The 14,615-nt window shown below is 37.1% G+C and overlaps 1 pseudogene across 1 annotated transcript in view; it reads right to left on the reverse strand.

The window, feature by feature from the left end:
- Positions 1–5,892: 5,892 nt before the first annotated feature.
- The window catches only part of LOC145539556 (kinesin-like protein KIF11), a 38,101-nt pseudogene continuing 29,378 nt past the window's right edge, over positions 5,893–14,615 (reverse strand). The window contains exons 11-15 of the transcript XR_014077874.1: positions 13,946–14,226; positions 10,440–10,666; positions 8,951–9,097; positions 7,998–8,114; positions 5,893–6,022 (exon numbers count right to left, since the gene is read on the reverse strand). The product of XR_014077874.1 is annotated as a kinesin-like protein KIF11 (transcript). The remainder of the gene's footprint in view (positions 6,023–7,997; positions 8,115–8,950; positions 9,098–10,439; positions 10,667–13,945; positions 14,227–14,615) is intronic.

The raw sequence follows: 14,615 nt of genomic DNA on the forward strand, positions 1-14,615 counted from the left end.
CAATGCGGGAGACCTGGGTTCGATACCTGGGTATTCTGGCCTGGAGAATTCCATGGACTGTATAGACTCGCAGAGAGTCAGACACGACTGAGTGACTTTCACTTTCACTCTTTGTATACTGGATTTGCCAGAGTCCAGCTCCAGCTGGTCCAGGGGTTCCCTCAGGATGGACGGCGTCAGCGATGCAAATGAGAAGACACAGCGAGTCTCGAGTCTCGGTGTTTCCAAGTGTCTCCTGACTTTATTGTTTTAAGACAGCTTTTATATTTTTAGTGGTACATAGAAACAAATGTAAAGTATAGAGTCATACCAAATCAGCTTAATGGGTCAACAGTGTTGACCTTTACTGACATTGTTTGCATATCTTAGTTCATTTTGTTTACATCATCTTCTGGCCTGGGGGCCTGCTAACATCTTGTGACTCTCCTATTGATAAGGGTTGATCAGTCAGAACACTTTTGTATCAGGCACAGCAGGAAAGAATTCATCAATAGAAAGTTTTAAGGTAAAACCTGTTTTCGGTAATCTATCCTACGCCTTGAGCTCAACAGAAAAGAATGTGGTTCCATAAAGTCATAGAACAGCAAGCTGAAGGTCAGCTCTAAGTAAGAATCATCAGTTAAATCAACAATTGTCTTATTATTTGTATTAAAGCTAAACTTCTATTTATATAAATCTCTAACTATTATGCTTTCATTATATAGGCTAAATATGTTAAAAGTAAATACATAGTAAGTAAATATAGACTAAAGTAACAGTTTCATAAAGCAATATATCTTATATTTCTTAACAAGCCTTTTTTCCTGTGGAGGGTTTTGTGCCCATAAGGGCTTTCTGTGCGGAGGCTCTCAATGCTGTTTTATTATTAAGGAGCAGTCGTGTATATTAGCTCTAAAGGAACAGGCTTATTTATTAAACAAACTAATATGTTAGCAAAAGGAATTTAGATCAGCATACTCTATATCCCAGATAATTTTATTTAGGATGCTACCATTCAGGGGCCTTGTTGATTTGAGGTTTCAGAATGATCTATTTTAGAAGGGAATCAGGAAAGGCCTTTTGCCTAAGTCATAGAAAATAAGAAGAGGTTTATTATAGTAAACATCAGAAAGACAGATATCTTTAAGGTGAGCGCTGAGGCGGCCTTCCGCGAATCCCTGAGGCCTGAGAAGCCGTGCTCAAATCAGTCCTTTTGGGGATCTCGTGAGCTGGCTCCTGGCATGGATTGTTTTTTGAAAGTGGAAGTGTTAGTCGCTCAGTCACTGCTGACTCTTTTAGTCGTGTCCGACTCTTTGTAACCCCATGGACTGTGGTCCGCCAGCCTCCTTTGTCCATGGAATTCTCCAAGTAAGAACACTGGAGTGGGTTGCCATTCCCTTCTCCAGGGGATCTTCCCGACTCAGGGATCAAACCTGGGTCTCCTGCATTGCAGGCAGATTCTTTACTGTTTGAGCCACCAGGGAAGCCCAGCTTATTTTTAAAGGAGTGTAAACAGCTGTGTTTTATGGGCACACAATGTATACAACATATGTTTACATTGTCATGTTTCTTGAAGAACATTTTACTATCAGTTCTGCTAATCAGTTCTGCCTACAATATTAATGCCTTTATGATTCAAGTACTACTTCTTTAATAAATGATAGGACTCACTTTATATTTTGAATGGCTTTTATTTTTTGGTCAAAATCACATAAAATGAATAATTGTGAGAATTACTGTGGTGATTTTACAATGTATACAAATATCAAATTGTTGTACAATTAAACTAATATGTGCCAATTATACTTCAAATTTTTTAATTAAAAAAATAATTCCATGGCATTTAGTATATTCACAGTGTTCTACAACCACCACATTTACCTGGTTCCAACACATTTCCAACATCACAAAAGTCCACATCCATGGACTCCCTTTCCCCCAACTCAAAACAACCTTGGTAACCATCAATCTGTTTCTATGAATTTACCTATCCTGGATATTTCATACAAATTAAACATACAATATATGAATTTTTGCATCTGACTTCTTTCACTTAGCATTTTTTTTCAAGGTTTATCCACACAGTAGCAGGTCTCAGCACTTCATTATCTAAGTAATAATCCATTATATGTATTTTATTTATCCATTTTATGTTGCTGGACACTTGGATTGTTTATAGCATTTACAGGGCTAAGGTGAACATCTGTGTACAAATGTATGTGGATAAATTGTTTCTTTTCTCTTGGATAGCTATCTAGGAGTAGATTTGCTGGGTCAAATGGTAATTCTACACTTACCTTGTTTAGGAACCACCAAGCTCTTTTTAAACAGTGGCTGACATTTTTCATTCCCACAAGCAGTATATGAGGGTTTCCAATGACCATCTTCACCAGCACTTGTCAGTTTCTGTTTTGGGCCGCATTGTGCAGCAGGCAGGATCTTAGGTCCCCAACCAGGGATCTAACCCGGGGCCCCCTGCGGTGAAAGTGCACAGTCTTAGTCACTGGACCAACAGGGAAGTTATTTTGTTGTTTTTGTTATTCTGTTTTTACTACAGCTGTTCTTGTGGATGTCAAACGATATCTCACTGTGGTTTTGATTTGCATTTCCCTGAAGACTACAGTCTTGCTGCTTTCAAGATTCTGTCTTCAGTTTTAACAGTTCAGTTGTAATGTGTCTTGTGGATCTCTTGAGTTTATACTGTTTGGACTTGTTGAGCATCTTGGATATGCAGATTGGAGTGTTTTAGCAAATCTGAGAAGTTTTCAGCCACTATTTCTTCAAGGATTCTTTCTGCTCCTTTCTTTCTCTGTCCTTCTGGTACTTCCTTTTTGCAAATGTTATGTTTCATTATGCTCTACAGGTCTCTTAATTTCTATTTGTCCTTCATTCTTTTTCCCTCCTGCTTCTCCAACTGGACAATTTCAACTGACTTAGCTTCAAGTTCACTGGCTTTCAACTGCCTGCTCATATCTACTATTGGAAGCCTCTAGTGATTTTTTTTCACTTCAGTTACTTTCCAGCTCCAGATTTGTATGGTTCCTTTTTACAGTGTCTTCACTGATATTCTCTATTTGTTGAGACAATTTACTGGATTCCTTTAGCTCTGTGAGCATATTTGAGACAGTTGATTGAAAGTCCAAAGTTTATGCTCCCTCTGCTAATTTCATCTGCTAATGAGCCATACTTTGCATAATTCCCAGTTTTTTGTTGAAAACTGAACATTTGAATATTATAATATGGGAAGTTTGGCAATCAGATTCTTCATGCGTCATGGTTTGTTTTTGTTCTTTGCTGTGGGCTGTAGCAGTTTAGTGACTTTTCTCAACTTTTTGTGTAAAGTATCACTTGACTTTTCTTTGAAGACTTTTTTGCTTGTATTCAGCTAGTATTGACAGATTTCCTTGAATGCCAGTGGCAAATATATATATAAGACAAGGATTAAAAGAAAACAAAAGGGGAAAAAAACCTCCTCCCAGTCTTTGTAAAGTGGCTATATTGGAGCATTCCTTTAGTGCTTAGCTAGATCATTTTAAAATCTGCTTAGCCTTCACTTCCTACTTGTGCTGAGCCCAGAGTTCCGCCAGCAGTGAACACTTAGGTCTTCTCAGGTCTTCTCTAGGCATGCAATTTGCCCTAAACATAGATTGGCTTTCTCAGTTCCCTAGTATACACTGTTGTTTTTGAATAGCCTGATTTCCCTAGGAAATTCTCTCCCATTATTTCCTCTCAGGCTTTGGGCACACCTTTATTTACCTCAGCTGTAATCTTTTGCCAAACGTGGCAGCAGGTTATCTGCCTTACAATATTTTCGAGAAATGCCTACCATTTTCCAACCTGAGTTCAGAGTTAGCTGAAACAAAGGAAAGTGCCTTGCTTCAGTCCTTCATGTTGGCCTAAACAGATTTCAACAACTTTTTGAGATTAAAATTGCCTCAGCTTCTTCAGGACCAGCGAACAAGGTCCCATTCTGAGAACCATGGGCTTCTGCCTGTCTTCAAGACTACCACAGAGCTGGGAAGGGGGATGGATCAAGGGCAAGTAAAACACCAAAAGGCTTTCCTAATTTTTAGGTTACTCTGTTCCTGATGCAACCTTTGCTTGGTTCTATAAACTTCTGTTTTTCTAAGTTATGACAAAATTATTTCTGAATGTTTTCATCTCTGAGGAGGAATGATGGGTCCTTGAAGCTACCTACTCTATTTTTGCTGAGGGTTACTTTTTGAGTGCTTCACACCGTATATTAAAATGCACTGAGTTAATTTAAGGCTCTAGCTGTTAAAATTCTGATTTATTATGACTTTTGTAGGCTGTTCAACCAGCTGCCTTAGCATTCCTAGATAACCTTAAAACAGTTTGGGAAGGAGATGACTTAAAGCTGGACTTCAGGCCCTCTGAGGGCCAATCTGTTTCTCATTCATCTCAAACTAAGGTATAGCCCCGTGGAGTGCAACTGAAAGCTGGGATGTTTACCAAGGCCTTTCTTCCTTGCTGATACCTGTGCAGAAGTTTATTTTTAGGAATTTTAATACAGCTTGCTTAACTCTGTAAACATACCCACTGCAAAATAAGAAATAATGAGACAAGCAAGTTAATGTAGAGATCAAGCTTATTAATCATGGATTTACCAAGGGTAGCTTATTTTTATTAGATATTATTCATAGCTAGCGTGCTGACATCTGATTTTGCAGAGAAATTACAAGATCATTTTCATTAGGATAATTAACACTCTGCAAGGCAAATTGAGTTCCTTGAAGTAGCACATTTTCTAATTCTCCAACAGGGCTTGGTTTTACTTAGTGATCAAAATCAAACTCTGAATTTCTACACTTAACTTGATGTGGGCACAAAATTTATTCTTTGTATATATTCTAAGTGCTCTGGTTCTTCATGCTGAAACATCCTGACTTCCAGAAATTTGGCTGCTAGATCAAAAAAATATCAGGGACTTTCAATTAAGGGTTAAGATTTCAGTAGAGAAAAATATATACACACATTTTATTATATACAAAAAACAACAAAAAGTTTCACCAAGTAAACGAAAGAATATAAATTACACTCATAATTAATAGCTTCAAAAAGCCTTTAAATCAGTGTGACCTTTTGCACAAGATATAGGCCTCAAAATGGGGTCACACAGCCATTAATCAGAACTCAGGGTTTTCCTCCCATAATAGCAATCTATATTCTGGAGAGGATGGCTTTTTTTGAACTCTGTAGGGGCTAATGTGTTAGGCCTCATAAAGGAATGAAACGCTTTTTCACATCTAGGGGAAACAAAAAAATTGACGGGATATTTCCAGGGTTATGTTTACTGTTGACAGTGATTTTAGAGATAACCACAGAAAAGTGTCAAAGATTTCTAGATAAAACTCTGGCTATCTCATAATAATAATGGATAGATACCATTTTCCAGCTCTACAAATGGTTTGGTGACAAATAAAAAGGGAGAAAGTGAGCTGAGCAGGCAGAATGAAAAAGTCTAAGGAAGGAGGCAAGGAAAGATAAACATAATTCAATCATAGCAAGAAGAGAAAGGATATGGCCTTCCTAAGACCAAGTGCTGGTGATATTTACCTACATAAGTTCAAGCCTAAAAGAACACTGCAGCATCTATCTATCTGCTATTCAGTAATATACAAGAAAACATTTTTCATTTGTTCTAAAAGAGCTATTTTATATCAAAGCAAAATATATATTTACTCCATGAAAATCCCAAATGAAATCCAACTTAACATAGAGGGAATTACAGCAATGACAGTAAAATAGGTAGACAGTAAATTCAACTACATTTACAGTACTGCCTTGATATTTTCTACTTGTTTTTAATCTACACACAAGGCTCAAGTTCTGGGGTTACAGGTTTTATTTTTAATTCTCCTTAAAAAGTGAAATTACCAATCTTCAAGTTAACTAAAAATTGTTCTGGGCTCGTAGAGGTAATCTGCTGTTCGTAACAGATTGCTCTGTGATTTCTTCTACTTTAGACTTCTCCAATGGGTTAGTGCCTCTCTTCTTTGTCTTTTCCATGTGATTTTTTATGCTGTGGATTTAAGGGAGAAAATTAAGTCAATATAAAGTATTATGTGACACATATTAATCATATTCTATTTTCAAAATTCTCTGGGATATAGGGAAGAAATTAGGTGTGGAAAACTTTAGAAATACTCAGCACAAATTTGAGCCAACACTTTGCCTGGAAAGTAGAAATGAATGCCTTCTTATTTTATCACCAAGTGGGGGGGGCGGTGTGAGAAGGAAATGTTAATTTTCTGTATGGTTTTCCAAAAAAATAATTACAGATTTTACTGTAGGGCCATGGTTATCAACAGGGAGACTTTTGCCTCTTGGGACATTTGCTTATGTCTGAAGACAGTTTTGGTTGTTAAAGCTAGAGGGGTACTACTGGCTTTCAGTGGATAGAAGCCAGGGAAGCTGCTAATAAATACCACATAATATACAGGACAGGTCGCCACAACAAAGAATTAGCCAGCTCAAAATGTCAATAGTGCTGCTGCTAGAAATCTTGCTCTAGGGAAACAAAGATGGGCTACTGTACAAAAATGGCAATTCTGGGACTTCCCTGGCAGTCCAGAGGTTAGGACTCTGTGCTTTCACTGCCAGGGCCAGGGTTCAATCCCTGGTCAGGGAACTAAGATCCCATGGGCTACAAGATGCAGCCAAAAAAAAAGGGGGGGGGGGTTAATTCTATTTAAAGCATAGATCTACAGGCTATCTCAAGATACTTTTTATGTAACCTATATTTTATCTTTTAAAAAACTTATTTCATGTTTCTCATTTGGAAATACTTCATTGGAATCCTTGTACTTGCCCTTAGAGAGCTTTAGGTAACTGATGACTTTCCTTTCAGACCCACTCATCAATTCTTAGACAAATTGTAAAGCAACTTTAGAGTTTCTAACCTAGAAAACTTCCCCAAATCAGATAAACATGAGAGAAAAAAATAATTTCTGGTCTTTAGCTAAAGTCCAATCCCAAGTCTTTTCTGCTACTGTAGCAACTTCCTTGCCATAACTGAACCACTAAGCCTGGCCTTCAGAACATCATATGCTGTAAGAATGAAAGAATTTTCAAATGGGGATTAAGCAGTCACTAAAGTTCTCTTAACTTTCCCTCTTTTCTTAATTTTATAAGATAGAAGAGAGGGTTGAAAAATAGAAATATGTCTAGCGTTTTCTAATAGTAAATAATAAAGCAAAAGGTAGGAAGATTGGGGGGATAAAATTGTCTTGTTGCAGAGAGAGAGGAATTTAATAGAATCTGAGCTAGAAGTTTTAATAGCTTAATAGGAATGGAGAATCTTGTGGAAGCACAGACACATCAGAAACAACACTTCAACTATGATATAAAATGTAGACATCAACATCCTATGTAAGGAAATTCTTACTTCACAGACTCTGTCTAGGCTTATGTCTTTAAATAAGTGGGAAAGATTAGACAGTTTAGAGTGTCCCAAAAGTGGTGAAAGGGGGAAGGACAGGGCATAGGATGTAAATGCTCAAAATCAAGGCAGGTGAGAAGTGCAGGCTACCTGGGGTAATAGTTAATAGAAAAGCTTCAGGCAGGAGACTCAGTCATTAAATCGGAGAGGCATTCAGTCTCAATTTATCTTTGTCTTAGCCTTCAAAGTCTGACTGTGAGCAGAGATAGGCTCCAGGACATCCACGTCACAGGTAGAGGGAAGAGAGAAATGACTGCTTTTAGTATCATTCTGAGTATGGAGGAAGTAGAAAAGGCGTAAGGATAACAACAGAAGATTACCAGCCAAGGAGGAGAATAAGTCAAGTTTTGCGTTTATTTATCCTACAAAAAAACCCTAATCAATTATCATACTTGTGTAAATTCTTTAAACCAGAAAAGTTAACAAGCCATTCCAAAGGAATGACTAAAATATTTTTCCTGTTCCATCCATCAAGAGCAATGGCTTTACACTCAATAGCAAATGGCAGATTTATGTTAGATGTGGAAGGGTTATCTAACAAGATACAGTCAGGTACCTGGAAAAATGGAACCCCACCACTTGATGAACAATCCAAACTAGTATCTACAGATGGTTCCTGAGTTACAGGTTCTTCAACTGTGAGCACCAGAACCGCATTGTCTTCATCCAAGTTCTAAAAGAAGAAGATAGATGAACTGATAAATTCCCAGGGCTTAAAAATCTTCACGTGGTGGGGACGGGGTTAAAAAAAAAAATCACACAAGGCAGATTTCTTCTTTGAAAAATAACACAATGTCCGTTACTTAAAAGTTAAACATCAACAAAATTAGCAGAAAGTCTACAAAATAATAAAAATAATTCCTGTTACGTTTTTACATAGAGAAGGACCTATAATAAAGTGTTAAATATGATAATCTCAGAATAAAGAGATTATAGTTTACTTTTTACTTTCTTCTTTGTTACTTTCCAATTTCCCAACTTTTCTATAATTACTATAGTTAAATGCACAGATTGTGGGGATTCTCTAGGTTCTACTTCCAGCTCCATCCTTGTGATTTGGGACAAGGTAATTCTTAGTTTTCGCACCTGTTAAAATGGGGATACTACTAGCATTCACTTTATGGAGTTACTGAGAGAATTAACCGAGTAAATATATATATGTAAAATGCTCAGAACAAGGTCGAGCACAACATAAACACTGTCTAGGGCTTCCCTGGTGGTCCAGTGGCTAGGAGTCCGCCTTGCAATGCAGTGACATCGGGTGGATCCCTGGTTCAGGAAGATCTTGCATGCCAAGGAGCAACTAAGCCCATGTGCGCCAACTCTTGAAGACCGTACACCTAAAGCCTGGCTCTGCAACAAGAGAAGCCACCGCAACTAGAGAGAGCCCTCATGCAGCAACGAAGACCTACCACAGCCAAAATAAGTAATACAATAAATAAATAAAGGTAAATTAAAAAAAAGTTTATGGGAGAATTCTAAAATTATGAGGCCTAAAATAAATCTTACCTGGCTGGTCTCTGTTGTTTTCTGAACAGTTTAGCATCGTTAACAGCTCAGGCTGTTTCATTTTCAACTGATCAAGGAGCTGTTCACGTGGCTGGGTTCTCACCAGTGTTGATGGGTATACATAATTTTTCCTCTGTGGGGTCATACCTTTAGTGGATATAAGTGGTAAAAATTGAAATGTGGCTTATGAGAGAGGTTTTTTTTAACTGAAAAATAATTGTTTTATAATATTGTGTTGGTTTCTGCCATACATCAACATGAATCAGTCATAGTTATACATATGTCCCCTCCCTCTTGAACTTCTCTCCCAGTTTTTTTTTAATGCTAAAACTTATACAATAAGTCTTTGTCTTCCAAAAATATAACCACTGCCACATATGAGAATCAATTTTGTTTTCTGTCAGGCATATGTTGCTTAAAATATTTCCTAAATTGAAAACTCAACCAATTGCAAGATCCAACCTTTGCCAAAACATGAAATTTTCCACCTACAGAAGATGTACCATAGGCTCTAAAAGGATTCAGAGTGTTCTGAAAAAGGTGGCAACATTATTGGAATAAGACACAATTTTCTCAGCATGATCAGTTAGATAGGAATAATCATTTTACTGTAAATTTGGTGGAAAGTAAATATTAACCAGTTACATTTCTTTATAATAATTCATGTTCTCATAATTTACACAGGCTCTGGCCTTTTCACTTAACATTTATATTCCTAATTTCATTGAAAAATGGATAATAAACATCAAGAGTCTTGGGGAAAAAAATTAGCTAGCATCCATTAGTGCCATCTCCTTTTATAACTGCTTAAAAAAAGACAAGAACAACTTTAAAGTATAATTTACATACCACAAAATACACTCAATGATTTTTAGTAAATGTACAGAGTGTCGCCACTACTGCAACCTAATGAATAACTCAATTACTCATCCTGTGTTAAATAGTTTGTAACACCTTCTTTCATGAAGCCTTCCCTGAATACATTATAGCTTATACTGCTCTGACCTCCCAAAATGGTAATTCCTGAATGCCAATCTAAATGGTCCACGACAAAAGGAGAGGTGCGCATAAAAAATGTACAGTATGGTAAACCTTGCATTAAACTAGATTTATTGAATTACATTCCTCCATTTTTGGTATTAAAATGTCCTTTTATAAACAGTGCTAGATAGATGGTAGGCTTTCTTTTTGTGCTCTCTCTAGCACATTTCTAAAATGTGCTCTCTTAATAAAGCCAGTTCCCTGAATGTTTGTAAACTTTTACTAAATTATGCTTGCCCAAGTTTCTGGGAGTATATGCCATGTATATCATCTAATGCTTGATTAAACCTAGTTTAGGATTCCAGTTTTTCCATATTTGAGTTAATCAGAGTGAGATGGTAAATCTGTGTCAGGGAATGGCTGGACCCAGTTTCTAGGAACAACTAGCACTGTATACAGTTGAATTCAACTTCAAAAATTTTTAAATTCAATTTCCCTTTAAAAGTACCTGTTGGGATATCCAGTTTCAGATCCTGATGTAGAAAGCAGTTAAGCTTAGTCAAACCTATTTTTACTGTTTTATTAAGTTCTTGACTTCGTGTCATTAATTCTTCTTCATCAATAGTTATTTGACTGATAAAAAAGTTTTGCTGGTTCTCATTAGCTGCTTTATGCCCACTTAATTAATTGTTCAGTAATCTCTAAACTTGCAGTCTCACAGCCTTGGTTTACAACCTGTAAATGATGCAAATGAGATTTCATTACTAAGATCAAAGTTGCCAGTGCTTTATGCAACATTTTAACTTCTTACCTTGAAATTTTCCATAACAAAGGTTTTAGAAACACACGTGAAAGTATAAATAGTAATACTAATAACCCCTTTATATTCACTACGCAGCCTCACCGTTTATTACTACATGGGATATAGATCAATTAAGACCGGCCAGTTACTCCTGCTCTCCACCAAGAGAGTTCTGAAGCAATTTCTGTATCATTTTATCCTTTTACATCGCGTACTTCTCCAAGAGTTATGAGCTTTCTAAGACCACTCTCACATCTAAATGGCATCACTGACTCAATGGACATGAGTTTGGGTAAACTCCGGGAGTTGGTGATGGACAGGGAGGCCTGGCATGCTTCGGTCCATAGGGTCGCAAAGAGTCGGACATGACTGAGTGACTGAACTAAATTCACATCTAAAAAATTTAGCATTCCTTTCTTTATATCAAATGTCTAGTCAGTGTTTAAATTTCACGAGTTCTCTCATGTTTTTCAGACTTGTTTGAATCAGAATTTATCATTAGATTTGGTTGATATGTCTTAAGTAAGTGACTGTGTAATTTCTCATCAAAACTGAGATATTCTAAGAGTAAAAAGGGCCATTAATAATAATTACCCCAATGCAATAAATATCAACAAGGACTATCCTAGGCAAACCAGGGCTTAAGGCCCTCTAGGTGTTAACTCTCTTTTGATATAGGTTATCCATACTTTCTGCTTTGAAAGAAAATTTCATTGAAGAAACCAGGTATTTGTGCTCTACTGAATATCTCAATTATTAGATATGTTCAATTGCACCTCTGTTATTTTCACATGTTCATTTGTCCTCTGTATTTTCTACAAATTAGTTAGATCAAAAGGCTTGATCTAGACCAGGTTTTAACTTCTTGGCAAGAATATTTCATAGGTGGTACTGAAAGTACATAATGATGCCTGGTTGTGTCTCTCATGTTAAGATTAATCGGTGTGGGGAATTCCCTGGTCATCCAGCAGTTAGGATGCTGTGCTTTCACTGCCAAGGGCCAAGGTTCAATCCCTGGTCGGGAAACTAAAATCTCACAAGCTGCATGAAAAAAATCAACCAGTGTGTTTGAGTATGGTCACCTTCTTAGTTATAAAGATCTCCATCAGCTTTTGGTCAAATGGTGTACGCACTCACTAATGTCCACAAGGATTACTTCACTAGGGGTTTTGCAAGATGGTGATATTGAGAGGTTGTTGCTGACCCACGAAAAGATGCCGGGATTCTTGGCTTCCAGAAGAGAAGAATTCAATCCAGGGCCAGAGACGAGGCTTGATTGCACAGAGCTTTTGTGCAATAGAGTTTTATTAAAGTATAAAAGGGATAGAGAAAGCTTCTGACATAGACATCAGAAGGGGGCAGAAAGCATGCCCCCTTGCTAATGTTAGCAATGGAGTTATGTATCTTTTAATTAGTTATTATAATGAATCAAAAGAATGTCTCAAGTTTGTGAAAATTTTACTAGACCCACTCCCACAGTTTACATTTTAGGATAACAAGATTAGAATTTAACAATAGAAAGATTTTCCAGACCCACTCCCATAATATACATTCTAAGATATGTCAGCAGGTTTAGTCAGCAGGTTTTCAGGAAGGAGAAACTGTCTTCCAGCCGGATACATTGTTGTTGTATAATCTCTGGTACAGAGTTTAAACTGAGTTGTGTAATTGACTAAGACTAAGGAATGTAGAGGGAAGAAAAGTTAGTCCTTTTTTCTTCCTTGAGAATTCCAGATCCCCAATCTCTACTTTGAGAGCCCCAGACCGCTTTTTCCTCCTTGGGGACCCTGAACTTCTTATCAATCTGCCTAGGAATTGATTCTCTCAATATCCTAATTCTATCATTTCTTCTGCATTTTACTAGCTGGAATTCTTCTTTGAAACACTTTTCTTCATCCATCACCCTGCTAAACCAAGATAGAGTTCTTTCAGGAAAGACGGATGACCTTTCAATTGTTTCCCTTCATTTACCACTTCTTAGAATAATTTACTGCTTCCCTAGCATGATCCAAAGGAGACTAATGAAATTTTTTATGAATTTATCAATTTTAACATATTTGATATATCTTAATCTATTGTAGCAAGTATTCCTCATGATGCTCAAATTGTACCACCTCTAAATAAGGGAGTGTCTCAGGTTGGCTCCTAAGTCTTTTTGAGACAATTCCATTAATCTTTAACAGCATCTTTACTTTCTGGTATGACAAGATCTATAGGCTCATCTGGTATACTTCCTGCTCCAAACCTGAAATTACCTATTTCTCTACTAGTCATGGTTCCTTTTTGTGAAAATAGGTTATATAACTTAAAACACTTAAGTTCTTTTACCTAATTTCTAAGAATAGTAGTAAAATCCTTTCATTGCACAGAAGAAAAACAAAGCCAAAAGGTTCATGAAATAGGTTATATAGCTTAAAACACTTAAGTTCTTTTACCTAATTTCTAAGAATAGTAGTAAAATCCTTTCATTGCACAGAAGAAAAACAAAGCCAAAAGGTTCATGCAAATGTTAAGTTCAAGCAAACCCACAAACCTATCAGATATCTTCTGAGTAACCAGAACAATAGCCTAAATACTTAAAGCAATAACGTTTGAATGTACCCGGACAAAAGTAAAAATCATTTATAAGTGAAAAGTATTATATACCAAAAGACAGCATGCTCTAAACCAAAGTAACTAACAAATCAAAAACCAAAGATAGATACAGGACAGATGCTGCTGCTGCTGCTGCTGCTAAGTTGCTTCAGTCGTGTCTGACTCTGTGCGACCCCACAGATGGCAGCCCACCAGGCTCCCCCGTCCCTGGGATTCTCCAGGCAAGACCACTGGAGTGGGTTGCCATTTCCTTCTCCAATGCATGAACATGAAAAGTGAAAGTGAAGTCGCTCAGTCACGTCCGACTCTTTGCGACCCCATGGACTGCAGCCTACCAGGCTCCTCCGTCCATGGGATTTTCCAGGCAAGAGTACTGGAGTGGGGGTGCCATTGCCTGCTCCGGTAGGACAGATGAGACAGTGTTAAATCATCTGGAGATCTAGGAAACGTATATGTGAAACAAGATCATGTATAAGCACACCAACTGTCATCCTTAAAATTTTAAGTTATTCATTATACTTTAGCATGTGTTTTGAAGTCAGTTCTTAGCCAAGAATATAAAATTTTCTGATGATCACTGCTCTCCCCAAGGGAGGTTCCAGTTACAAAGTAATTACCTTCAATACATTCTGAAGTTCCTCTTGTCTTTTACTTAACCAAGGTGCCCACTGTTTAGAAAAACGAAAGTGTGCTTGTGTTCAGAGCCTCGCATCTCTGTTCGGTCTCTTTAGAAATTATTTCAAGGTTGCTACTGAGTTTATCACAGTGTTTCTTAGACTCCTCAACCAATTTTGTACCTTCGTGGTTAAAATGTCTGAGTTCCTCTGACAAATCATCAAAATCAGCACAAAACTTTTCACTGTGAGAAGTTGTTTTGCTAATTTTATCTTTAGATTTCCTTTAGGAAAAGAGAGTAACACTGTTAAAATGAAAAAAACTAAGTCTCAAAGGATACATAACTTGCCCAAGATCACACAGCTCAAAAATGGCCATATTCAAACCTAAGTAGTCTTATTCCAGAGTTCAAGTTCTTGTCTTTTCACAGCAGACTGATATCACATCTGTGACTAAATGACTTTTGAAAATATCTCTTTTCTTATAAAAACCTTTTTCAGCCCTTTTCCAGATGTGACACTTTACTTCATACCCCTTAGAATATTAACTATATGGTTATTAAAATGAACTCTGCCTAAGTGTTTTACTCCTTCCAGGTTGCTCAGTGGTAAAGAATCCACCTGAAATGCAGGAGATGAGGGTTCAATCCCTGGGTTGGAAAGATCCTTTGGA

The sequence above is a fragment of the Giraffa tippelskirchi genome, chromosome 2 (assembly GCF_054371585.1).
Source record: "Giraffa tippelskirchi isolate mGirTip1 chromosome 2, T2T-mGirTip1v1.2.pri, whole genome shotgun sequence".
In the NCBI taxonomy this organism is placed as follows: domain Eukaryota; kingdom Metazoa; phylum Chordata; class Mammalia; order Artiodactyla; family Giraffidae; genus Giraffa; species Giraffa tippelskirchi.